This window comes from Pinus tabuliformis, chromosome 2_1 (genome assembly GCF_031772625.1).
Source record: "Pinus tabuliformis cultivar Carrire ecotype Pingquan chromosome 2_1, CPIR1, whole genome shotgun sequence".
NCBI lineage: Eukaryota > Viridiplantae > Streptophyta > Pinopsida > Pinales > Pinaceae > Pinus > Pinus tabuliformis.
Window position 1 is genome coordinate 490,779,923 of NC_142299.1, and position 27,809 is coordinate 490,807,731.

At 41.4% G+C, this 27,809-nt stretch overlaps 1 protein-coding gene across 3 annotated transcripts in view; it reads right to left on the reverse strand.

The window, feature by feature from the left end:
* LOC149201067 (nuclear pore complex protein NUP133-like) overlaps positions 1 to 27,809 on the reverse strand; it is a 215,915-nt gene that overhangs the window by 160,950 nt on the left and 27,156 nt on the right. The window lies entirely within an intron of this gene.

Sequence of the window (27,809 nt, forward strand, 5' to 3'; positions counted from 1 at the left end):
CAAAACCAATGGAAGCTCAGAAATCTTCTTAATTCTTAACGTGAGAATTATTTCAAGATACACGGTATTTAAGGGCCACATCATTAATATTATCATTGTTAGATATTGATTAAAAATTTTGAACATGGATTCTAAATTGCTTATAAAGCTCTCTATCCTGTGGTTTATAACAGAATGATGTGCACTCTCCAAAGTGTTATCTCAACCTCTGATAAGAACATATTTTGAAACTAATATGACCATTTTTTCTTTAAAACAAGAATGTAATGCATTAGATATTTTCCTGATACAATCATTTTCAGAAATCATGGTAAATGAAACCAATGATTGTAGCCAATGCTCAACCAGCATCTAGAAATCAAGGTAGTAAGCAATAATTGTAGGTAATGCTCAACCAGCTTCCAGAAATACATATAAGAAACTCAGCTAAATTGCCTCACATCAGCAGCTTGATAACATATCAAGTATCAATGATCATGTATCATGTCCATGGTGCACTATAATGTATCCTATTGCTACCTTCCACTCATATAGAAATCCTCAGAACTTGAGCAAATTGGCCCTGTTCATGTCTCAAAAGAAGATCCCAAAAGGAATTGGGCAAAGAACTCAGATTCAAAGAATCCAGAGGCGAGGGAGTCTTATGTTTCTAATGTGGGTTTGCACATGAATCCTTTGTCCACGAGCAACACTAAAGATATTAGCAAGATACCAAAAGGCCATACAGGTCATGTTACTACTATATGCATATTTTTCTTATGCACATGCCATACACCTTCAAATCTAGCCATACACAGCCTTTTGTGGACTGTTGGAATGTGTTGTAGCTATTGAGGGGAGAGAAAGAGTGATTTGTTGTCCAGTGCAAAACCAAAGCAAATTGTACAATTGTAGCTGTACCCTTCCTTACACAGGCCATACACTGTAGCTTCAGGAAATTCTATTGACCATATAATTCTTGCTTCAAACAAGCTGCAAAGGTGACCTTGTGAACTTTGATCAAAGGAATGAAAAGCTAATTAGCAAGAGAAATCATTGCATATGTGTTTTATTTCTTTTGTTCATTTTCCAGCTATTGTGTGACGGATGCAATGTCTAGAAATTTAATTCTCTGTTGTTAAATAAAATATGTTTTGAGTTATTTAAAGAGAGAAGATTAGAACAATGGTCACTTAGGCTAAAAAAATCTACATGGTATCAAATATATTTTTCTCGTTGAGATTCTCAAGGGTTTACAGCAGTAAATCAACTCCCAAAAAGAAGGACCAGTAGTTAGAGGGTTTAAATATTTATTTTTTAAGAACTAATTCACAGATCTGAGAGTTTGTGCAATAGATCTAAAGATGGCCTCTGATTCAAGGATAGACTAGATGGCACCTCAAATTTCTTATTATGGAAAGTGAAGTTTACATTCTTATTAGAAAAGAATGATCTCTAGTGTACTGTCAAAGATGTTGCACCTCCGCCTACAAATCCACAACAATTGGCATCACACGAGAAGGAAGTGAAAGCCAAGTGATTGATCATTGACACCATAAAGGATCATTTAATCTCTCATATATTCGAGAAGAAGATGACAAAGGAAATGTTCCATGCCCCGATTAGCCTCTAACAGAGTGAGAACATAAACAAAAAGATAGTATTGCAAAACAAACTCAAATCAATAAAGATGACCAAATCAATTCCATCACTAGTTACTTAAAGGAGAACATGCAAATTATGATCAACTTGTAGCAGTTGAGCAGAATATTGCAACATAGAACATGGCACTAAATGGATTCTGTGAGTCATGGGAACCATTTGTCAAAAGTATCTATGATCGTGAGAACCTTTCTAACTTTGAAGGGCTATGGGATGATTGTATGCAGTAGACTCGGAATGGAATCGAAGGCCAACAAGAAGGGTGGTGACGAGAACCTAGCCCTATTTGGTCAAACAAATAAAGGCACAAGTAAAGGACCCAACAAGAGTAAGGGAAAGAGTGAGGAATCAACCTCACAGCCAAGAAATAAGAACTTCAGTAAAATCATCCTTCATTTGTCGTACGCATAGTCATTATGCATCACAATGTTCAAATAAGGAGGAGGTAAAGGGAAGCTGTTAGGTCCCTATACTACTAGTGTAACCCCTTTCATAACAGAAGCAACAAGGGAAGAAGGGTAGCAACCTCTATAGAAACTATGAAGTTCGCTACCAAGTTCAAGGACATTTCAATGGTATCTTGCATTTCTACCAAGTACCAACACAGTTCCTAGGAATGTGTGGCATGTGGACAATGGGGCATATGATTATATGACATCAACCCTACAGTTATTTTCTAGTCTAATGAAGCCAGACTCAAGAGTACAGATTGAGATTGGTGATCATACCAAGTACCTAGTAGCAGGAGTTAGTAATATTCCCCTCCAACTTGAATCAGATAACTCTTCAGATTTTGAATATGTCTTATTTGTTCGATGTATCACAAAGAACTTGCTATAAGTTTCAGTTATGGAGGATAAGGACTTTACAGTTGAGTTCAAGAACCAACAAGTCCTCATCAGTCCAAAGGAATCTAGCCCAGATATAGCTCACGTGACAAGGGTTAGGAAAGGTAATCATTACAGGTTGTAGGGTGAACTTGTTCCAACCCTAGTTCATAACAATGATTGCCATTGTTAGTTGTGGCACAAGAGAATGGGTCACCTACATCATAGAGCATTTTGCCTATTCTGAGGGAGATAATCACAAGTCTTCCATAATTCGATATCAAAAGGATGCAAGTATGTCAAGGGTGCATGCTTGCAAGCATGCCAAGGTTGATTTCCCAAGTAGTGAACATAGGTGTAAGGAGATTCTAGACCTGGTGCATTCAAATATTTGTGGACCAATGTCAATGCATCAATTTCAGGAAGCATTATTATGTTTCCTTGATTCATAACTTTTCTCAAAAATCTTGGATCTACTTTCTAAAAATCAAAGATGAAGCTTTTGACTGGTTTCAGGAGTTCAAAGCTCAAGTTGAAAAACAAACAAAGAAGAAGATCAGAGTCTTGAGAACAGAAATGGGTGTGAGTATACCTCCAAGGAGTTCGAGGGTTTCTTCAAGGAGGCAGGAATCAAGAGGGAGTTGATTATTTCGTACAACTCATTACGCCCTCTCACTTAAGGGTAACTAGAAAAGATCATTCTTCTATGGTCCACATTATAGAAAGTGGTCTCAATGACCATCGTTCTCCACAAATAGCAACCCCTCAAATGCCTCTTATATATATATATATAAGATGTGTGTGTGTGTGTGTGTGTGTGTGTCATGCTCAACCACCTGAACAGCATACTCATCCGATGAGGGTGGTTCAACACACGTAAGGTACATTACCCATTGTTTCATACAAAGTGTTAACATTTAATGTATTAGGCATTTAAATAAGGATATATATGTGTGTGTGTGTGTGTGTGTCATGCTCATCCACCTGAGCAGCATACTCATCCGATGATGGTGGTTCAACACACATAAGGTACATTAGCCATTGTTTCATACAAAGAGGTAACATTTAATGTATTAGGCATTTAAATAAGGATCATGAATTGAATTCAAATCAAATGAAACATGATGCATGGAAGTTATGTATGTTGCCTTATTTCACCTCAGTGGCCATCAATTCCTTCTAGTCAAGCATAACCACCCTCAGGATTTTCTTTCCTTATCTAGGAGGGCACAAATAGGGGGCTTGGATAGAGATAATGTGTCCATATCCTTCTATACATGACCCTTTCCACCCATTGCTTTCTCGATTCTCCCTTCTTTTGATGTTGGTTTTCGTTAGTCACTGGTACTAGTTCCATGTTTGCCTCATCCTATGAGAAGAAGGGGCATAGAAATAACCGAAGGTTGACGCAACTACAATAAAGAACAAAAGAGCAAATGCCAAATGTTAAAATGCAAAATAAAGGCAAGAGATGAATCATCGAGTCAAAAGTTAAGTTAGCTTGAGTTCTACCATGTTTTAGGATAGACCACTTGCTTCACTTCTTGTTCTTTATATGGAAGACATTTTGGTAGTCCTACTATGTATCAACATCATTGTACTCAGCAGTCCCATTGATCTACTGTTGTGGTCATTTCTACCCCCAAACATATGAGGCATCACCCCTAGTCCCATGCATATCACGATTATCAAAGTAGAAGGGACTTAAAGAACATCTCAACCCCTATGAGCAATGAATTGCCCATACTTGAAAAGGAGATTTAAATAGAATAATGAAGCTTGCAAAACAAACTAATCAAAGAAAAGTAAAAGGCTAAATAAAGGGTGGAAAGACACAATGTTGAAGAAAGGGTAACTAAAGCACAAAGTACTCCCTCTACAAAGGTGCTCGTGGATGATGGTTTTACACAACCTATGTATAAGATTATGACACCACTTATGAAGTCCACACTTAACCATACCACCTACAACATACACCTATCAACTGAAGGGTCGCCCTAGGAATTGTTCCTCCCCCTAGGGCCTTTTCTTTCACTATCATTTGGGATCACCTAATGGGGATAGTTAATGGTCGTCCCGTACCTAAATTCGACAAATTGCATAAGATCATGAGCTAGTGTGAAGTTTGAAAAAGATGCCCAATGTGATCTACTTATGTTGCCTTTACATTAAATATGACTACCTTTTTTATGTTACACTAACTATTGTATGCATGTTGATTGATCTCACTTTATTACTTGAACCATGCTTGATGATAATGCATACATATACATGGTCCTTTGGAGGACATTGATCATACCTCTACCTCTCCCATGCTTCATGGATGATGTTGAATACCCTTTGGAGGGTATTGGACTTGACGATGGACGTTAGAGCCTTGATGATGGACAATAGAACCTTGATGATGAATGCTGGACCATGAGACTCTTTCACAAACTTGTTGATACACTCCATCACACATTGGACTATGGACATTACACCTTGCAGTTGGGAACTTGCACAAATGGACTTGACATGTCACTTAGAGAGGGCATGAAGCCCCTTAACGATCTTGCACCCCTTGCTGACACTGGAGCTTGGATTGATGACATTGCATTTGATGATGATTTTGTAACTCTTGGGAGAGGTCATGGAGCCCTTTCTTTTAATGATGTCATAATGATGATGAAGGATGTTGTGCATACAATAGAAAGGGTAACTAAAGCACAAAGTACTCCCTCTACAAAGGTGCTCGTGGATGATGGTTTTACACAACCTATGTATAAGATTATGACACCACTTATGAAGTCCACACTTAACCATACCACCTACAACATACACCTATCAACTGAAGGGTCGCCCTAGGAATTGTTCCTCCCCCTAGGGCCTTTTCTTTCACTATCATTTGGGATCACCTAATGGGGATAGTTAATGGTCGTCCCGTACCTAAATTCGACAAATTGCATAAGATCATGAGCTAGTGTGAAGTTTGAAAAAGATGCCCAATGTGATCTACTTATGTTGCCTTTACATTAAATATGACTACCTTTTTTATGTTACACTAACTATTGTATGCATGTTGATTGATCTCACTTTATTACTTGAAGCATGCTTGATGATAATGCATACATATACATGGTCCTTTGGAGGACATTGATCATACCTCTACCTCTCCCATGCTTCATGGATGATGTTGAATACCCTTTGGAGGGTATTGGACTTGACGATGGACGTTAGAGCCTTGATGATGGACAATAGAACCTTGATGATGAATGCTGGACCATGAGACTCTTTCACAAACTTGTTGATACACTCCATCACACATTGGACTATGGACATTACACCTTGCAGTTGGGAACTTGCACAAATGGACTTGACATGTCACTTAGAGAGGGCATGAAGCCCCTTAACGATCTTGCACCCCTTGCTGACACTGGAGCTTGGATTGATGACATTGCATTTGATGATGATTTTGTAACTCTTGGGAGAGGTCATGGAGCCCTTTCTTTTAATGATGTCATAATGATGATGAAGGATGTTGTGCATACAATAGAACATCAAACTTGATGATGATGAGATATGACCCTTGCATGAGGAGACATAACTCTTTGATGGTACATTGCACCTTTTAGGGACAAACATGACTTTTGGGGTGTTTGCACCCCCTTTTGGAGATAACATAACCTTTATTAGCCCTCTACACTCACGTGTGTGGCATTTTTGGAGGACCTTTTCATCTTTTAGCATTATATTTACATTTTAAAAGCATTTTCAAGGTTGACATGACGCCTATCCATCGTGTATCATGGATTATCGTCTTTTAAGGGATTTTTGTCTTATTGAGGGATAAAGTTTCTTAGATTCCTCTTATAAATAGAGAAAATGTTCCCTCATTTGTATCTTTGCTACTTGTGGAGGACTACTACTTCTTGACTAATGGATGAATGACTTACATGCTTTCTTGGAGAGATGAACTATGGATGCTTTTTCAAGTTTGATGGATGAATCACGACTAGGGTTTCATTGATGAGCATTGATTTTGATCTGAATTGGATCATTATATTGTTTGTCATCCATCTCGATGCATTTGGAATGGAAAAAGTGGAGGAATCAGCTCATGGGACCGTTTTTACAGGTGGGACCCAACTTGGCGAAACGGGATCTGAAACCTTCTGGGAGCATTTTGAAGCATCAAACAACGTTTTTTGGGGGTAAAACTTTGTCGCTTAAGCGCCGCACCTTTTCATGCTATTCTACACACAGAAAGCTTTCCAATGACGCAAAAATCGCGTCAATCGAAGTCTGTATGCAAAAGTTATGTCACTCAGAAGTTGACCTTCTTGTTTTCACACCTATAGTTCGGGAGGATGCCGCGCCAACCCCCATTATTCATGGAAAAGGGGCTAGCCACGTGTTTGTGATGTAAAAGACTCTAGAAGAGTCTATTTTGTAACTCTAGTTAAGAGTTGATGTAGTCAAACTTAACCACTAGTAGGCTATCAGGTTGTGTTATAACTGGGCCACTAGGAGGAAGAGACATTCCATTCTTTCGAGAGCATTTTGTTCCATAGTTGAGCAAAGATAGCCAGGAGAGATAGGAGGTAGAGCACACACAGAGGATTTGTGCACTGTAGCAACCCACAGGCCACAGGCATTACTTCTTTGTACCTGCAGCCATATTTCCAAACAGAGAAAGAGAGTGAAGCAGCCTCACCTTCCAACTAGGTTTTCTCCCGAAAGGGTTTCCCAAAGAGCATATCTTGTGTCTTATGTGTGTGTGAGATTGTTTTATTGGTTTTCTACTTTTCTGAATTATATATATTCGCATGCATGCACTAATTACAGTAAAATCTACAGATCTAGAAATTAAATCAAACTGTAATAGTGTAGAATCTCAGATTTTTTAATATAATATTATTATATCTGTTGTGACGAACGGTCCAGTGGAATATCCACGGCAGTTTACGGATCATTTGGTAGCAAAGAGGTTTCTTTGGGTATTTTGTGGAGATTGCAAGGATCTAGGTCGACGAGGCCGAAAATCGTGAAACCCTAATCATGGGCGACGAATCTGTAAACGAACCTCATGATCCTGCAGAGGTGAGGTTTTTGCCACTCAAATAACAAGTCGCGAATATAAACCGCAACGTAAACCTCCTCATGGTGGCCCTAAGCAATAAGCTGGGGATATTTGGAGAAGAAGGGAGTTAGAATGCAAAGGACAAATCAGAAGTGGGATCGGGAGATCGGGAAGATGCAGTGTCAAGTTTAGGTATGTTCTATGCTTAGAGCAATTTATTTCAATTTTCATAGTTAACCCAATATCTTTTCAAGATTAGCAAGCACATCAGCATTAAAGTAAACTATAGATAGAACATAAACATAAATTGCAAAACACAAGCCAAGATAAGAGGACACAAGATGTGGCACTAGCCAGGGACAAACCCCAATGTGGGGAACCCTTGATCAATTCTTCTTTTATGTTCTTCAATAGTTCAGCAGAGAGAGAGAGAGAGTACATTTACAACAGAAGTCAACACTTTGACTTATTTAGATAAGAGCAGAGATCATCTCTAGGAAGATGATACATGAGATTAGTTGAAGACATGCTACTTCAACTGATTCTCCAAGGTGACTTCTTCACCTCTCATTGTGTTGCATCTTGTCATCATGTTGCACCTCATCGTGCTGCACCATGCTGCACCCATCATCACAATGTTGCATCTCATCATGCTTTACTAATCATGATTGTACCCATCATTGTACAGCATCTCCTCTTGTTGCACTATGTTGAGCTCTTCACTGCACTATGTTGCACCCAAATGCATGTTGCAATACCTCAGCATCCTGTTGCTGCTTCCATCACATCATGCTGCACTATGTATCACTGTGTTGCACCCCTGTTACTGTGCACAATGTTGCACTATCATACAGTTGTAGTATCCCATGTTGTTGCTTCCATCACAACATGTTGCACCCCTTTTCATTCATCCATGTTGTCTTCAGCACCTAACTGCCCCATGCTACCCACGCACCTTATTCCATTGTGTTGCACCTAAATATCACTATGTTGCACCGAAGTCAAACTTTAATCCTCCGCGATGTTGGCTATGGCCTACAGCCTAGCCCAACAGCAAGACAACCCAACTATCTTGAAGTCTTCTCTTGCACACTCAGCAATTAAGGTACATGAGACCCCTCCTAAGACTGCGGTCTATAACAGTGTTAAGGTCTTCACCATAACTTCAACTTGATTGCGTTTAGGGCAGCTTCAATATAACAGCATACATGACTATTACCTAGAACCAAGACAGCGTAGAGGGCAGCTAGATCCATGACAGCGTTTATGCCTCTCTCTTCTAAGTCTATGTTTTAGGTGGCATCTTCTTTAGGCAGCGTAGCTTCTTCTAACCCAAGAGAATAACTCTGTCTAGGGTATCTCCTTTCCCTTTAGTCCTGTGGCTAGGGCATTCTAACTTCATGACTGTGTTAGGGACAGCATTAGGTTAATTATGACTGTGCCTTGATCTTGTAGAGAACAGCAATTAGGGCATCTCTTACCCTGTGTTTACCACGTTGTTCTTCCAATTATGACAGCGTATTAAGATCAGATCAAGGTTCTTCTTGCTGTGTTTGAGGGTTTCTTTTAGGACAGCGTTAAGGCTATTAGGGCTTCTCTATACCAGCGTTGAACCCTATCCTTGCTACAATATAAGAGCCTCCTTCTTGGGCAGCAAAGATTCTTCTCTATGAATGTAGATGAGGGCAGCGTATAGATCTCTTCGTCTAGGGCTAGGGTAAACCTCCTAGATCAGCGTATTCTCTTAGGGATTCTTCCTTCCATTATAACCCAAACAAATGGAGAGGAAAAGATTACAAGAGAGTTGTGAGCGTGTCCAAATGACTTTCAAGGCACCTCTATTTATACTAAAACGTTGAGCACATGTGGGGCTTATTTGGTTGTTGGTCGACCTTGACGAATTGTCCCATAACACAAATAAATTCATATCTCCATGAATACTTATCGGAATCGGATGATCTTTAGATCAATCCTACACTTCTCGATGAGAGGGATCCAAGAAAAATATCAGCTGCCATTAATAAGATGACCCACATGGAGTTTGGCCCTAGTTTCCAATTTTAACACTCCCTCTCAACTAGGGAGAACTCCATCCGCTGATCCATCTGCCAGACTATACTATCTCTGCCATCAATGCCCTGCTCTGCTGAGCTATGCTCTGCTCTTATGAGCTTTGCTCTGCTCCGCTGAACCATGAAGAAGAAGAATTGATCGAGAATGTCTCATACCATTCTCTACTGACTCGAAGTCAGTTTTATTGATCCCAGATCAATATCACAAGAGGGTGTCTCAAACCACTCATATTGATCCTAGATCAGTTACATTAATCCCAGATCAGTGGAGGTCATCCTAGCATAGGGAGTATGGTAGATACAACGATGCGTTCATCGATAGTACTACTATGGTCCCTAACCCCATTTCCCTGCTCATTGATCAAATGAGAGGTACTTTCCATGAATCCCAGACTGCATGGGTAGGATGCCTCCACAGGAGAACCAATCATCTTGTCCCCAAGTCGCCTCAGGGTATCACAGGGGAAGGTTGAGCCATTCACCCTATACACAGCGCACCATTAGGGGAGGGCGAGTCACCCTCTAGTCGCGTGTTGCTCCAGTAGTACCCCAAGCCCCCCGGAGCTCCCAGAGCTCAATGCATGCAACATGCAGGACCCTCATAAGAGGGTCTCTCAATGACTCCAAGTCATTAGGGAAAGTCACAAATTTGACCTTTCCATGGAGCTTTGACAGAATGTATGCGACTTGTACATCAATCTCAATGCGATGGAGCCTCCCCGCTCATCGTCGTACCATATCCCTGATAAGGTATTATCTAATGTCTATCTGTTGGAGCAATCATAGAATATGAGATTCCTCAACAATCGAATCCCCCCCTGGTTGACACAGAAGATCATGGTGGTATTCATCATGTGTACAAACAGCGCACTTAAGAGCTTCCACAACCACGCAACTTCATATGAGATCATACTCATAGCTATGTATTCAGTCTCGACGGTGCTTATAGCAACCAACTTCTACTTCCTGCTCATCCATGAAATTGAAGCAGAATCGAAAGAGAACCAACACTCAGAAGTGCTCTTGTGATTCTCCACACTGCCTGCCTAGTCAGCATTTGAATAATCATGCAGCTTCACATTTCCGACAGTGTATCTCAATTCATGAGATATTATGCCCCGAAGATATCTTAGAAGATTCTTCGCACCAATCCAGTGAGGCTCAACCATATATGAGCTCATCATGCTAACTGCAAAACATATGTCCGGACGAAAGTTTACCAAGAACATCAATGTGAATGAGTTTATGAAACTCAAAGGCATTTCCCAAATCTAGTTTGGCATCACTACAATATAACTTCTTGAAAGTTAAGATCCTCGAGATAATCACGGACTTGCAGTTTACGGTTCCACATCCGGAATCCAACTCCCTCTTACTTCTGCAAATGAGAGGTTCTGCACCTGTCAGAAATAAGTCGTCCTCATAAGGTGCCAGTATGAGAGGTCTATCATCCACAACCTTCAAGAAAAGGTTTGGATCAGCTTCACTCCTAGTGAATCTCAGCTTCATTAGACAGCTATCAATCCTCTCATACTATGCCCGAGGTGTTTTGCTTCAAGCCATAGAGGGCTTTCTTCCACCTGTATACATGAGATTCCCGATCATGAATCTCAAACTCCTCGGGTTGTTCCAAACCTATGGACCTGCTACATAAGGGGAATGGTCCCATTGTAATATTTTCATTCGGTACATCTCAGACATGTCCCTTCATGCTCTTCTTGAATTCAGGCATCCCTATCACCATCTGACTCACATCAGATAGGGCCCCATAAGTAGACCTCCGATGTTATAGATGAGATATGTCAATTGACATGATCCCCAATGGACCATCATGCAACTTGATACAGATTGCCAACCCTGAACCCATGAGAAAAAGCATCTTTGAAAATTCTATTTTCAAACACGTACCTTTCCATCGATGAATGCCACCCTAAAACCTTTGACTTCCATTGCCGAAATGGACACCAGGTTCTTCTTGCGATCAGGTACATAAAAGAGATTCTGTAAATGAATCGAGTTACCCTCATTCAATTGAGGGGTAACATTTCCTACACCCTTTCCAGGATAGGTGGCATCATCTCCAAGTATAATACCACGATTGTTTCCATCTCTTACCAAATTCAAGAGAGCACCCTTCTATCCGATGAAGTGCCTTGAAGCACTATAATCAATAAGCCAGATTCCCACAGAATCTGAAGGAGAGGGCCAATACAAGATAACGCTTCTTTATTTTATCATAAACAACATTTGATTCTTCATACCTGGGGTTCCTTGCTTTCTCTGAAGAGTCGGCCATTTCCTTGATGACCTGCATTACCTGTCATTCCTCTAATCATTGAAGATGTCCCTGGAATGATTGTTATCATCATCAAGTGATGTGTTCCTGCCATTCAGACACTCCTTCGCATAATGGTCAAACTTATTGCAAACAAGGCATCTGTCTTTCTTTCCACCCTTAGATCCAGACTTCCCATTGAAGTGATCTTTAGGCCATCAAAAACTTCTACTGCGCCATTCTGATAATATTCTTTGCCTCGACTTCACCCTTGGTGAATTTGAAGAGGGATGAGAAATCCGTTGATCCTTTGTCCTTTCCCAACTGTCTTCGGTGATTGCTCTTTCACTCTTGCTTGGGCTTTGTCTTCACCTCGGCTCCGATACCACGTTAAATTTAGGTATGTTCTATGCTTAGAGAAATTTAGTTCAATTTTCATAATTAGCTCAATATTTTTTCTAGATTAGCGATCACATCAGCATTTAAGTAAACTATAGATAGAACATAAACATAAATCACAGAAGGCAAGCCAAGACAAGAGGACCCAAGATGTGGCGCTAGCCAAGGGAAAAACCCAATGTGGGGAAACCCTTGATCAATTCTTCTTTTATGTTCTTCAATAGTTCAGCACAGAGAGAGAGAGAGAGAGATAGTACATTTACAACAAAAATCAACACTTTGACTTATTTAGATAAGCGCAAAGATCATCTCTAGGAAGATGATACATGAGATCAGTTGAAGACATGTTGTTTCAACTGATTCTCCAAGGTGACTCCTTCACCTCTCATTGTGCTGCATCTCGACATCATGTTGCACCTCACCGTGCTGCACCATGTTGCACCTCACCGTGCTGCACCATGTTGCACCTCACCGTGTTGCACCATGCTGCACCCATCATCACAATGTTACATCTCATCATGCTTTACTAATCATGACTATACCCATCACTGTACTGCGTCTCCTCTTGCTGAGCTCTTCATTGCACTATGCTGCACCCAAATGCATGTTGCAATACCTCAGCATCCTGTTGTTGCTTCCATCACATCATGTTGCACTATGTATCACTGTGTTGCACCCCTGTTATTGTGCACTATGATGCACTATCATACAATTGTAGTATACCATATTGTTGCTTCCATCACAACATGTTGCACCCCTTTTCATTCATTCATGTTGTCTTTAGCACCTTACTGTCCCATGCTGCCCACGCACCTTATTCCATTGTGCTGCACCTAAATATCACTGTGCAGCACCGAAGTCAAACTTTAATCCTCCATGTTGTTGGCTATGGCCTACAGCCTATCCCAGTAGCAAAACAACCCAGCTATCTTTAAATCTTCTCTTACACACTCAACAATTAAGGTACATGAGACCCCTCCTAAGACTACGATCTAGAACAGTGTTAAGGTCTTCACCATAACTTCAACTTGACGGCGTTTAGGGCAGCTTCAATATAACAACGTACATGACTATTACCTAGAACCAAGACAGCATAGAGGGCAGCTAGATCCATGACAGTGTTTAGGTCTCTCTCTTCTAAGTCTGCGTTTTAGGTGGCATCTTCTTTAGGCAGTGTAGCTTCTTCTTACCCAAGACAGCAACTATATCTAGGGCATCTCCTTTCCCTTTAGTCCTGTGGCTAGGGCATTCTGCCTTCATGATTGTCTTAGGGACAGCATTAGGTCAATTATGATTGTGCCTTGATCTTGTAGAGAATAGCAATTAGGGCATCTCTTAGCCCTGCGCTTCCCACATTGTTCTTCCAATTATGACAGCGTATTAAGATCAGATCAAGGTTCTTCTCGCTGTGTTTGAGGGTTTCTTTTAGGACAGTGTTAGGGTTGTTAGGGCTTCTCTATACCAGCGTTGAACCCTATCCTTGCTACGAGATAAGAGCCTCCTTTTTGGGCAGCGAAGATTCTTCTCCATGAATGTAGATGAGGGCAACGTATAGATCTCTTCGTCTAGGGCTAGGGCAAACCTCCTAGATCAACATATTCTCTTAAGGGATTCTTCCTTCCATTAAAACCCAAACAAATGGAGAGGAAGAGATCACAGCAGAGTTGTGAGTGTGTCCAAATGACTTTCAAGGCACCTCTATTTATACTAAAACGTTGAGCACAAGTGGGGTTTATTTGGTTGTTGGTTGACCTTGACGAATTGTCCCATAACACAAATAAATTCATATCTCCATGAATACTTATTGGAATCGGATGAGCTTTAGATCAATCCTACACCTCTCAATGAGAGGGATCCAAGAAAAATATCAACTGCCATTAATAAGATGACCCACATGGACTTTGGCCCTAGTTGCCAATTTTAACATGCAGACATCCAGCCGAAGAAAGAACCTGGAAAAGATCAACCCAGTTCGAGTGTCGTGAACCAATCCCTGTTTAAAGTGGAAGCAAAAGTCGATATCAAGCCATACCACGACGAGATTGACGCTCTGAAGCTGAACCGTTGGTTGCAACAACTAGAAGTTTATTTCAGTGTCCATCGGATTGAGGAAGGGCAGAAGATCTCATTCGCGCGGTAAAAATTGGAGGGCCATGCACTGACTCAGTGGGAGAGCCACACGAAAACCCTGAGGTTGGAGGGAGAACCTCCTATGAGTAAGTGGGAGGATATCAAAACCCTCATTAAGTCACAGTTTTATCCCATTGGGTACGTAGAATCCCAGTGGATCCAGTGGCATTACTTCAGGCAAAAGCCAGGTCAAAGCATGCAAGAGTACACCACAGAATTCAGAAAGATGGCTATAATGTTGGGTATCTCTCCAAAGAACCCAGATGTACTCCTCAAGTATTTGGGGGGTCTACACCGCCATCTACGTGAGCAAGTGATGTTGTTCAAGCCCAAAACGGTGGACGAGGCTTGTGTACAGGCACAATACCTAGAGAACATAGGCCTGAAAAGAGCGCAATCAAGTGGATCAAAGCAAAAGGAGCAACAAGACGCTTCTGAGGATGGGAAAAAGAAGCAAAAAAGGGGAAAGATAAAAAGAAAGCAGCCACAGCACACAAGTGTAAAGATCCTAGCAACCACTGCAACATTGATGGCCATACAAAGGAGAAGTGTTGGAAGTTGCATCCAGAGCTAAACCCGAAGAACAAGAAGAAAGATAATAAGAACCTTCAACAACAGGAAGAGAAAGAAATGGCCAAACTCTTCCTTGTAAAGATACAAGTCAAGAAGACGAAGATTGATGCTTTGTTTGACTCAAGATCGCTAGCAAATCTCATTGCAGCAGATCTAGTCAAGAAGTTGGGGCTGGAAGTTTGTGATCATCCAAACCCATATCCACTGGGATGGGTACATAAGGATGCAGAGTTGAAGGTAAAAAAATAGTGTAAAATTAGATTTGTTATCAATGTTGAATTTACCGATGAAGTAGATCTGGATGTGGTTCCCCTTGATGTATGTGGAGTCGTGTTTGGGAGTCCATACATATACATGTGTGATGTAATATTCATGAGGAGAGCTAACCAGTACCGACTCATCAAGGATGGAAAATCGTTCATCATCAACACGCACAAAAGCAAGTCGAAAATTTCAGCGATAAGTGCCAACCAAGCCAAGAAATTGATCAGTTTCAGCGAGAAGTATGTTTTATTGTTTTTAAGAAAAAATCAGTCTGCAGAGGAGTCAATAAGAGGCAAGGCATCCCTAGAGAGGTGTACTAAGAAACAAAAACAACAATTGGATGAGTTGTTACAGGCATACAAGGACGTGTTCTGGGAGCCTAAAGGGCTACCCCCAAGAGAGAAGTGGAGCACGAGATCCAGCTATTTCCAGACTACCCATTGCCAACTATTGGGTTGTAGAGGCAGTTTGTTATAGAAGCAAGTGAGGTGAAGAAACAGTTGCAGCAGCTACTGGAACAGGGTGTCATTCGACTGAATACATCACCATGCGGGTCACCCATAATCATTGTGCCAAAGAAAGATGGGACTTGGAGGATGTGTATAGATTACAAGGTGTTGAATAAAATCACACTCAAGAACAGATACCCCCTGCCCAGGATAGATGATTAGTTAGATCAGTTGCAACAAGCAAAGTATTTCACCAAGCTGGACTTGAAGTCTGGATATCACCAGGTTCGAGTCAAAGAAGAAGATACATGGAAGACTGCCTTCAAAACTAGGCAAGGTTTGTATGAGTGGTTAGTTATGCCGTTTGGCCTATGTAATGCACCAGCTATATTTATGAGATTAATGAATGATGTACTGCGCCCTTTTATAGATTCATTTGTTATTGTCTATTTAGATGATATACTGGTATATAGTGCTACCTGGGAGGAGCATATTTCACATTTGACATAGGTGCTGGAAACATTGAAGAAGCACCAACTGCTAGCAAATCTCAAGAAGTTAGAGTTTGCGCAGCAGTCCTTGGTGTATTTGAAATATGTGATTGGTCGAGGAGAATTGAAGATAGATCCTTCCAAGATGGAGGCCATCATGAAATGGTCAATGCCTACTAATGTTACTGAGGTTAGGAGTTTCACTGGAGCAACACAATACCTGAGGAAATTCATAGCCTCGTTTTCAATGGTAGCAGCACCGCTCCACGCCATAACAGCAAGTGGCAAGAGTTTTCAGTGGAGAAAAGGGCAGCAAAAGGCTTTCAATGAGTTAAAGAAGAAGATCAATGAAGCACTAGTTTTGGCATTACCAAACTTGCAACGGCCATTTGAAGTGGAGACAGATGCAAGTGGGTATGCTATGGGAGTTGTCTTGATGCAAGGGGAAAGGCTCGTTTGCTACCATTCTGAAGCATTTCATGGGGCAGTTCTTAATTACCCTACCTATGATAAGGAGCTCTATTCCATGGTGCAAGCTGTGAACAGGTGGAAACACTACCTAACGGGAAAGGAGACAATAATCCACATGGATCACTATCCATTCCAGTAACTGCAGGCCCAGAATAAGCTACAACACACCAGGCATTACAAGTGGATGGGGTTTTTACAGCAGTTTCATTTGGTGATCAAGTATAAGAAGGGCAGCACAAACAAGTTGGTCGATATGCTTTCAAGGCCACCCACATCAAATATTACAGCTTTGGTGACTCTTGTGCACATGGAGCCATTCACCCATGATGCATACAAAGAGGCATATTCAAAAGATGAGGAATTCAAGGAGGTGTATCAACAGTTGTAGAGTCAAAATCATGTGCATGATGGCGACAACACCGCTGACTATCATCTCCAGGATGGGTTACTCTACAAGTTGGATAAGCTATGTGTTCCTAAAGGTGAGCATTTACAGCTAATTATAGAGGCTCGCACCTCCAAGGTTGCAGGGCACTTTTGTGTAGGGAAGACCATGGCTAACTTGCAGAGGTATGTGTATTGGCCCAAGATACAAGAACAAGTAGCTAGGTTCATAAGAGGATGCATGCTTTGTTGTACCAGCAAGCCTATCAACAAGAAACAAGATTTGTACCATCCCTTACCTATACCTACTCGTCCTTGGGAAAGCATTTCCATGGACTTTGTGGGAGGTTTACCGACAACCAGGAAGGGACATGACTACTTATTCGTGGTGGTTGACAGGTTTAGCAAGATGTGTGTTATGATGCCATGTAAAAAGACCATCAGCGGACAAGAAGTAGCAAACTTGTTCTTTGGACAAGTCTGGGTACACTTTGGATACCAAGGAGCATCATTTCAGACAAGGATACAAGATTTCTCAGTGCATTCTGGACGACATTGTGGGAGAAGATGGACACAAAGTTGCAGAGATCTACAGCATTCCATCCACAGAAAGATGGGCAAACAGAAGTAGTCAATAGGACTTTGGTGCAGCTTCTACAACCAGAAGCATCCGAAGATCTAGGATGAAAATCTGGTATATATACAGCATTCTTATAATAGAGCAGTCCACACTTCTACAGGAAAGTTGCCATTTGAAACTTGTTTTGGATATTTGCCACCTTCACCTTTAGATATTGCATATGGGTAGCAAGGAGGAGTGAAGGAAGACAATACAGGAGATGCTTTGAGAGCTAAAAAATTTATAGAGAAGATCAGGCAGATCCATCTATAGGTACAAGAAACGCTGCAGAAGTCACAGGTGAAGTATAACGCCAAGGATGATCAGCACAGAACAGAGAAATCATTCAAAGTGGGAGACAAAGTATGGCTACAGTTGAACAAGGAGGGCTGCAGAGGCCTGGTAAGAAAATCAAGGCTCTAAGGTATGGTCCCTTTGAGATACAAGAAAAGGTTGGTGATAATGCCTATCAACTCAGTTTACCACCATAGGTGCACATTTACTCAGTTGTAAATGTAGAGAATTTGAAACTCTATGAGCCTCCCATGCTAGATGAGGAAGAGGAAAAGATCCTACCTTCTGTGGAAGATTTGGCACCAGACGCTCAAGCAAAGTTGACACAAGATACAAAAGAGGTCCAGAACTACAAGACAAGGGCAACAAGACCTTTGGCAGATTGGGTTGAAGAGACAACTTCCAAGCAAAGCTAAATGGTACACCAAAGAGAAGGTGAAGGAAAAATTTCCTCACCTCTTTTAGTAAAAGCTTTTGGGGACCAAAACCCTCCCAAAATGGGGAGGTGTGATCTGAATTGGATCATTATATTGTTTGTCATCCATCTCGATGCATTTGGAGTGGAAAAAGCAGAGGAATCAGCTCACGGGACCATTTTTACCGGCGGGACCCAATTTGGAAAAACGGGGTCTGAAAACTTCCGAGAGCATTTTGAGGCATCAAACGATGTTTTTTGGGGGTAAAACTTTGTCACTTAAGTGCCGCGTCTTTTCATGCTATTCTACACACATAAAGCTTTCCAACGACGCAAGAATCACATCAATCGAACTCTGTATGCAAAAGTTATGCCACTCAGAAGTTGACCTTCATGTTTTCACACCCATAGTTCGGCAAAATGCAGCATCAGCCCCCATTATTCATGGAAAAGCGGCTAGCCACGTGTTTGTGATGTAAAAGACTCTAGAAGAGTCTATTTTGTAACTCTAGTTAAAAGTTGATGTAGTCAAACTTAACCACTAGTAGGCTATCGGGCTATGTTCTAACCGGGCCACTAGGAGAAAGAGGCATTCCATTCTTTCGAGAGCATTTTGTTCCATAGTTGAGCAAAGATAGCCAAGAGAGATAGGCGGTAGAGCACACAAAGAGGATTTGTGCACAGTAACAACCCACGGGCCACAGACATTACTTTTTTGTACCTGCAACCACATTTCCAAACAGAGAAAGAGAGCGAAGCGGCCTCACCTTCCAGCTAGGTTTTCTCCAAAAAAGGTTTCCCAAAGAGCATATCTTGTGTCTCATGTGTGTGTGAGATTGTTTTATTCGTTTTCTACTTTTCTACATAATTTATATTCGCATGCATGCACTAATTACAGTGAAATCTACGGATCTAGAAATTAAATAAAACTGCAATAGTGTAGAATCTCAGATTTTTAATATAATATTATCAAATCTGTTGCGATGAACGGTCCAGTGGAATTTCCACGGCAGTTTACGGATCAGATTTACTTGGAAAGTGTTCTTTCTAAATGATTGTGGATTTGTTTATTGAATGTATGAAGTGTGGATGTATTCATCAAGTGGTGAAAGTGCATCTTTCCCTTGTATTTTTCTTAAATAGAATCTATCTTGCAAACACTAGGAAGGATTCTAGTGGAGAACCTTCTCTTGAAATTATATTTGAAGCTTGTTAAAGGACATAAGAGGTTATTCTAGGGTTTGTAGTGGACTACACTAATTATCATCCTAGAGGAAAACTTTTAAGGTTTGTAGTGGACTACCATAAGGTTTATCCAAGATCTGGTCTTCATCCTTTTCAAGAGAGTCCATGGTTAGACTTCATAAGCCCCAAAAAAAATAGCAGTCACTAGTCTTAACTCCCATTAGTCAATCCTTAAAATCAAAAATAACCTTTTTAAGGACTTTAAATTTTCATTAAATTTCCATCCCTCTAGGACTTGATGTCTTTCATTGTTAGGGCTGTTTTGTGCCCCTTATATTTCAGAAAAAAAAATTGTTTATAAAACTCTAGTTTAAGTTGCATTTTCAGCCCTAGTTTATTGCATGCTTATTTGTCTAAAGAGCTGAATTATTTTTTCTATTATAACTTGATATATTGTTGAAGATTGTCATTGGATGAATTATTTTTGCCATTATAAGTTGATATACTATTGAAGATTGTCATTCTTCCACACAAGTTTTACACAAACATGGATTTTTGTTAATTTTGGCAACTAGGGCCAGACTTCACCTTGGACAGCTCATATGAGGCAACTCGTATTTTTATTAGATTCTTCTCCCTGAGAGGTGTAAGATTGATCTAAAGATCATCCCATTCCGAAATGTACAAATGGAAATATGAATTTATTTTGATTATGGACAAATTGTCAAGGTCGGCCAGCAAACTAATGTAAGCTCAGAAGCCCAACAGTCTCGTCTATTCATCCTCAACGTTTGCATATAAATACATGGTGCCTCCTCCCCATTTGGACACTTCATTCACTCACACATCTCTCTTGATTGGGTAAGGATTTCTGAGGCTTCTCTCTCTCCACACGTGCGAAGAAGGAACTATTCTTTTGTTGTCCTTGCGTTGACCAGAACTAACCGAAAATTGCGGAAGCTTGTTTTGACCAGCACTGACCATCTTTGGCTGCAGTTCTAGGCACAAAATCCAAGCAGTTTGACCTTTGTTTGACTAGCGTTGACTGTGCTAGGGTTTGTTGTAGCGTTAACTTTTGTTGACCAATTCTGAATGGACCTTTTCAGACTATGTTTGGGCTGATTTGACTTGTTGTTGGAGGCCAAGTTGACTGGGTTTGACCGAGCTGAATTGGAAGAAGAATTCTGCCCTGTTGACCAACGTTGACTTTTTGGTTAGGGCTTGTTGTTACTGTTGTTTGACTGATCAGATTTCACTTTGATTGGGCAAGTGAAAATTGTATATTGTACTTTCTCTCTGCTGAACTTTTGAAGAATTATAAGAAGAATTGATCAAGGGTTTCCCTACATTGGGGTTTGTCCCTGGCTGGTGCCATATCTTGTGTCCTCTTGTCTTGGATTGTCTTCTACTATTATTGTTTATGTTTTATCTGCATTTTACTATCATGATGATGTGATTGCTAAACTGGATATTGATATTGGGCTAATAAAGAAATTGAAGTAAAATTGCTCTAAGCATAGAACATACCATTGTTATCAAAAATTAACATGGTATCAGAGTTGAGGTGAAGACAAAACCCAAGCAAGAGTGAGAAGAGCAATCACTAAGAGGAGCAATCACTAATCAAAGACAAGATTCAATGGCCTCCACATCCTACTTCAAGTTTGATGATAAGCTTCATGATAAGTTTGATTATCATGCATGGAAGATGTCTCTTGATTTGACATTAGAAGAGCAAGATGTTATGGATTATGTGCAAGGAAAGATTTCAGAACCTCCTTCAAATGCACCAGTTGCTGCTAAGACAAAGTACAAGAAGGGTGAAGTCAAAGCCAAGAAGATCATTAGGGATTCTATTCATAAGCATTTAGTTGCTTACATCTCCGATTTGAACACATCAAAGGAGATATATGACAGGTTGGTTGGCATGTTCAAATCTAGTAATGCAAACCAAATTTTTTTCCTCAAGATCAAGCTGAATGATACAAAGAAGGGAAGAAATTACGATATTCAATCCTACTTCATGAGGAATACAAAGATCAAAAATGATCTTCTTTCAATTGGAGAAGCTATTGTTGATAGGGAGCTTACTCTCATTGCCCTTGGAGGACTCCCTCGTGAATGGCACATGTTCAACACTACTATTCTTAACAACGATGGGGTTCTAGGTTTTGAAGAATTGTTGACTCGATGTTCTCAAGAAGAAACAAGGATGATGGAATTAAATATGCCTTCAAATAGGAATGATCCTACTGCATTCTCCGCTCATGCCAAAAAGAAGAACAATGTAGGTTCAAAGAAGCAATATCAAGGAAGGTCGGGTTTCAAAAATGGAAGGAAGGGAAGATGCTTCATTTGCAACAAGTTTGGTCACTATGCTAGGGAGTGTCCTAATAGAAGGGATACACCTCATGATGATGACAACCACAACAACAATAATTTCAGGGGCAACAACAATCAAAGGAATGGAAAATTCAACAACCAAGGAAAAAGGAATGCTCCCGTTGCTCATCAAGGAAATGGTCGCCCTCCCAAGAGATCAAGAAACACCAGGTATGATGAATCTAATGTTGTTGATAACAAGCAAAAAGAATTTTATCTTATATATGCCCTTTCTACTACATCTCCTCTGGACATTTTGGGAAATTGGTTGATAGATAGTGGTGCCTCAAGGCACTTCACTGAGTATCAGGAAGCTCTTTCAAATATGATTGAAAAGGATACAAATTTGGAAATTATCCTTGGAGACAATGCCACCTATCCCGTGAAGGGAGTTGGGAATGTTACTCTTCAATTAAATCAAGATAACACCATTCATCTACAAGAAATACTATATGTACCCGATCTAAAGAAGAACCTAGTATCTATCTCGACGATGGAGGACAAAGGATTCAAGGTGGCATTCATCGATGGAAAGGTACCAAGTTTGGAAGGATACAATGAACGAAGAGTATGAGTCGATTATGAAGAATGATGTATAGGATGTGGTTCCTAGACCCAAGGACAAATTCATTGTAACCTCGAAATGGCTCTACAAGATCAAGCATGGAGCTGATGGAAGTGCTGAAAAGTTTAAGGCCAGATTCATTGCTCGAGGCTTCTCTCAAAAGGAAGGTGTAGATTATAATGAGATATTTGCACCGATTGCCCACTACACCACCATCCGTTCGATTATTTCCCTTGCTACCTCACAAGGATGGAATCTACACCAGATGGATGTCAAGACTGCCTTCTTGCATGGCTCACTTGAAGAGGAAGTCTATGTAGAACAACTGAGGGGTTCGTAGTTCAAGATCGTCAAACACATGTATGCAGGTTTAAGAAAGCCCTTTATGGGTTGAAGCAAGCACCCGAGCTTGGCATGAGAGGATCGATAGCTATCTAATGAAGCTGGGATTTACGAGAAGTGAAGTTGATCCGAACCTTTATTTTAAGGTTGAAAATGATAGACCTCTCATCTTGGTACTCTATGTGGGCAATTCCTTTCTGACTAGTGCAGACCCTCTTATTCATCAATGCAAGAGGGAGTTGGCTCTTGAATTCGAGATGAAGGACCTAGGAATGATGCATTACTTCCTAGGGTTGGAGGCCTGGCAAAAGCCAAGTGAGATTTTCCTTTCTCAAGGAAAATATATTGTGAAGATACTTGAAAGATTTGGGATGGTGGACTGCAAGTCCGTGACAACTTCGATGGAACTTAACTTCAAGAAGTTATGCGGAAGTGTTGTTGGGCCCGATTTGGGAAATCCTTCTAAGTATCGTCAACTCGTGGGGGCCCTGATATTCTTGGTGAACTCTCATCCAAACCTATGTTTTGCAGTGAATACATTGAGTCAGTTTATGGTCGAGCCTCATTACATACATTGGATTGTTGCGAAGAATCTCTTGAGATTTCAGGGCACAATTACTTATGGACTGAGATACACTGCTGGGAATGTGAGGCTCCACGGTTACTCTGATGCAGACTGGGTTGGCAGTGTGGTGGATTGTAAAAGCACATCTGAATGTTGCTTCTCTTTAGGTTCTGCTTTGATATCATGGATGAGCAAGAAACAGAGTCGATTCCCTTGAGCACCACTAAGGCTGAATACATTGTTGCTAGTTTGGCCTCCTGTGAAGTTGTTTGGTTGAGGAAGCTCTTTAGTGAATTGTTTGGACATGTGATGGATACCACCGTGATCTTTTTGCGACAACAAGAGTGGGATTCGTCTTTTTTAGAATCTCGTGTTTCATGATCGCTCCAAGCACATTGATATCAGGTACCACTTTATCTGGGATATGGTACAACGTGGAGCAATAAGGCTCCAACACATTGGGACTGATGATTAGGTCATCGATATTCTTACGAAGACCCTGTGAAGGTCAAATTCTTAACCTTCCGTGAACAACTTGGAGTTGTGGAGAGACCCTCTTATGAGGTCCTCGTATGAGATGGATGTTGAGCTTTGGGAGCTCCAAGGCGCTTGGGGTACTTCTTGGAGCGATGAGCGACCATAGGGTGAGTGGTTCACCTTCCCCTAATGGTGCGCAATGTACAGGGTGAGTGGTTCACCTTCCCCTGTGATTCTCCATGGTGACATATGGCATAGGATGAGTGGTTCACCTTCTCTTATGGCATATGAGCAAAATGAGAGGTTCACCTTCTCCTGCCGGCACATCCTACCCATGCAGTGCAGGACTCGTGGGAAGTGCCTTTCATCTGGCCAATGAGTAGGGAAATGAGGATAGGGACCATAGTACTACCAATGGACACATCGTGTACTACCGTAATCCCTATGCTAGGGTGTTGATTTTGATCTGGGATCAATGGAAACTTCCTTCGGGTCGATTAAGAATGGTATGACACACTCTATTATTGGAGACTAACTCCAGTGGAGAATGGTATGATACATTCTCGATCATTTTTTCTTTCTTCATGGTTCAACAAAGCAAAGATAGTGATGGTACAGATTGTCAGACAATTTGGCAGGTTAAGTTCTCCCTAGTTGAGAGGGAGTGCTAATTTTGGCAACTAGCACCAAACTTCACCTTGGACAGCTCATATGAGGCAACTCATATTTTTATTGGATTCCTCTTTCCGAGAGGTGTAGGATTGATCTAAAAATCATCTCATTCTAACATGTACAAATGGAATTATGAATTTATTTTGATTATGGATAAATTGTCAAGGTCAGACAGCAAACTAAAATAGGCTTAGAAGCCCAACAAGTTGATTTGTGGTAGCATCGGATGTGCTCTAGCCATGAAAATTGGTGGAGAGGCTAAGGCACATAAGGTTTCTAAGATCCAAAAATGGTTTGGGGAAATTCCACCCAATTAGAGAGATATTAAAATTATTAATATTTTTAATGGGGTTCCTAAGTCTAAACTTAGAAAAATTAAAATATTAATGGGTATTAATATAAAACTGGGTGAGAATGTTCTAAATGACATGGATCAAGCCAAATCTAATCTTAGTCATTGATTAGAGACTTAATCTCGGTCGTTGAAGACTCAACAGGAAAAGTATAAGAGGAGGCTTGAGGGTCAGTTTTAGATACACCAAGATTGATCAGTCAGTTCGATTTTCTGGAGCGGGGTTTGCTGAGAAAATTCGAACAAGTGATATGATGCAGCGAGGGGCAGTGAGTGCATAGCAGAGAGGCAGAGATAGTGTATGAGGGTCAGTGCAATGACTAAAGAGGCTAACGCAGAGCAGCCAGAGCCACGCAAAAGCAACAGGAGCCACACAGAGGCAACTAGAGACTACGCAGAGGCTAAGGGGCCTGCATGGGTGACGCAAAAGGCCAAAGAGCTTACACAGAGAGGTAGAAGGCTGACGCAGAGGGTTCAGGAGCTATGCTAAGGCTAGTAGGGCTGATGTAGAGCCTAGGAGAAGCGTCGGAAGGATTTTCATGGGGCAGACTAGCTGAATATCTGTCTCCGAGAAGAGCTATTATGTTGATTTGGGGTAGCATCGAATGTGCTCTAGCCACGAAATTTGGTGGAGAGGTTGGGACACATGAGATCTCCAATACACGGAAAGGGTTTCTACAGATTCTAAATAGTTCAGGAGATATTAAAATAATTAATATTTTTAATGGAGTCCCTAAGTCTAAACTTAGAGAAAATAAAATATTAATGGGAATTAATATGAAACTGTGTTAGAATGGTCCAAAAGACATGGATCAAGCCAGATCTAATCTTAGTTGTTGATTAAGGACTTAATCTCAGTCGTTGTTATGTCAACAGAGAAAGTATAAGAGGAGGCTTGAGGGACACTTGGAGAATACACCAGAGTGATTAGTCATTCTATTCTCTAGAGCGGGATTTGCTTAGAGAGAAAATCAGTGATCGGAGAGCAACTGAGGGGCATTGAGTACAAAGAGACAGAGAGGCAGAGATAGTGTCGGGAAAGCAGCAGAGCAGCCAGAGAGAGTGACGCAGGAGTAGCCAGTGCTCACGCAGGGCCACGCATAGGCAGCTAAGTGCTGCGCAGAGCACCAAAGAGGCAAGCGTAGCTGATGCAGAGGGTCAAAGAGCTAGCGCGGGGCCTCCTAGGGCTAACGCAAGCCAAGATAGGCTGATGCAAGGCCAGTGCTGGGCTAGGAGAGGTTGATGCATTCCAGATTAAGCAGACGCTGGGGTTTCTGGGGCAGATTGGTGCTAAGTAGCCACCGGAAGGATTATCCGGGGTTTCACCCAGTAGATTTGTCAGACACTGAGAGGTATTACTGCCAAGGAAATTCTTTGTTGGGTAGGCCAATTTCGACACCCAGATTATACTTTGATATTGCTTAATAAGAAAACCCTCAGCTAGTTGCACCGGTTTTCCCACATTAGGCTTTTCTGGTGACATTAGTCCAAAAATAATGGTGCCAGATGGTGTGTTTGTTTATGTTTTTTTTAGTTGTTGATCTGTAATATGTTGAGCATGCACTAGTGTTTATTTTCAGTATTTACATTGTAAATAACTTGTTAAGGAAAATAACAAGAATGTAGGAATAAATCAGATAAAGTGCATGGAATGTTTCTAACTAAGTAAACTTAGAAACTTCAACATGGTATCAAAGCATGATTGCAGATCACAGGAGGACTAAAGGACATCAGTCGAGCAGAGCAATAGCAGTAGAAAACCGTTGTCCCGAGGTGACAGAAGCTGTTTCTAGCAGCGCTGAAGCTAAGGAGAGTGACGCAGAGCCAGCCAGGGCTCACGTAGGACCACGCAGAGGCAACCGGGAACTGCGCAGAGCCTTAGAGAAGCCAGCGTTGCTGACACAGAGGGCCAGAGTGCTGACGCAGGGCCTCCCAGGGCTGACGCAAACCCATCCGTGGTGATGCAGGGCCAGCGTGAGGCAGAGAGGGGCTGACGCAGTCCACAAATAGGTAGTTGTTGGGGTTTAGAAGGCTGCAGGAATATTACAGAGTGGAGTTGGTGAGGTACTGTAGTCAAAACAGTACCTGACAGAGCAATGCCAGAGGAGTTGCTACCGAGGGTTTCTAGCCGAGGAACCCGAATCAGTGGTGCGGTTGCACAAGACGATCAAAGTAAGGGGCATCTCGACAAGCGGCAGAAGGATTTCCAGGAGGGAAATTAAGACTCAGAGGGAGTCCAAAAGAGAACTTACAAACGGGAAGTAGAGACTCAGAGGAGTCGAACAGAGAACTTCCATGAGGGAAGTAGAGGGGCATGATGGCACTACATGGAGTAAGAGACGAGGATAGACTAGACGGAGCATCAAACTTCGCAATCTTGAAGGCCAGAATCTTATCCGTACTTGACAGGAATCGTGTCAAGAACTTTGCCTTGAAGGTAATAGTTGTCCCAGTCGACCCCAGTGATAATGACAGGTACGAGGAGGCAATGACAAGGGCCAAGAGCATTATCCTTGACGGTGTCAAGGATCATGTAGTACCACACATAGCCGAGAAGGAAACAACATTTGAGATGTGGGAGGCTCTCAAGACGTTGTACCAGCATACTTCTGTGCAGAGAAGAATGTTGTTTAAGAATCAGATGAGTTCATATCAGATGAAGAAGGGACAATTGATTGACACCTTCCTCAGAGGACTGAATGAGATCTGAGACCAGTTGACTACTATAGGGGCGACACCAGATCAGGAGCTAATGGTGAGGAGAGCCATGAATGTTGTCTCAGAAGACTGGGAAGTATTTGTCCAGAGTATACTAGGCAGAGGGACACTTCCACCTTGGGACGAGATGTGAGCAACTCTTTGCCAGGAAGAGATCAGATGGCAGTCGAAGACGGGTAGCAGCAGCA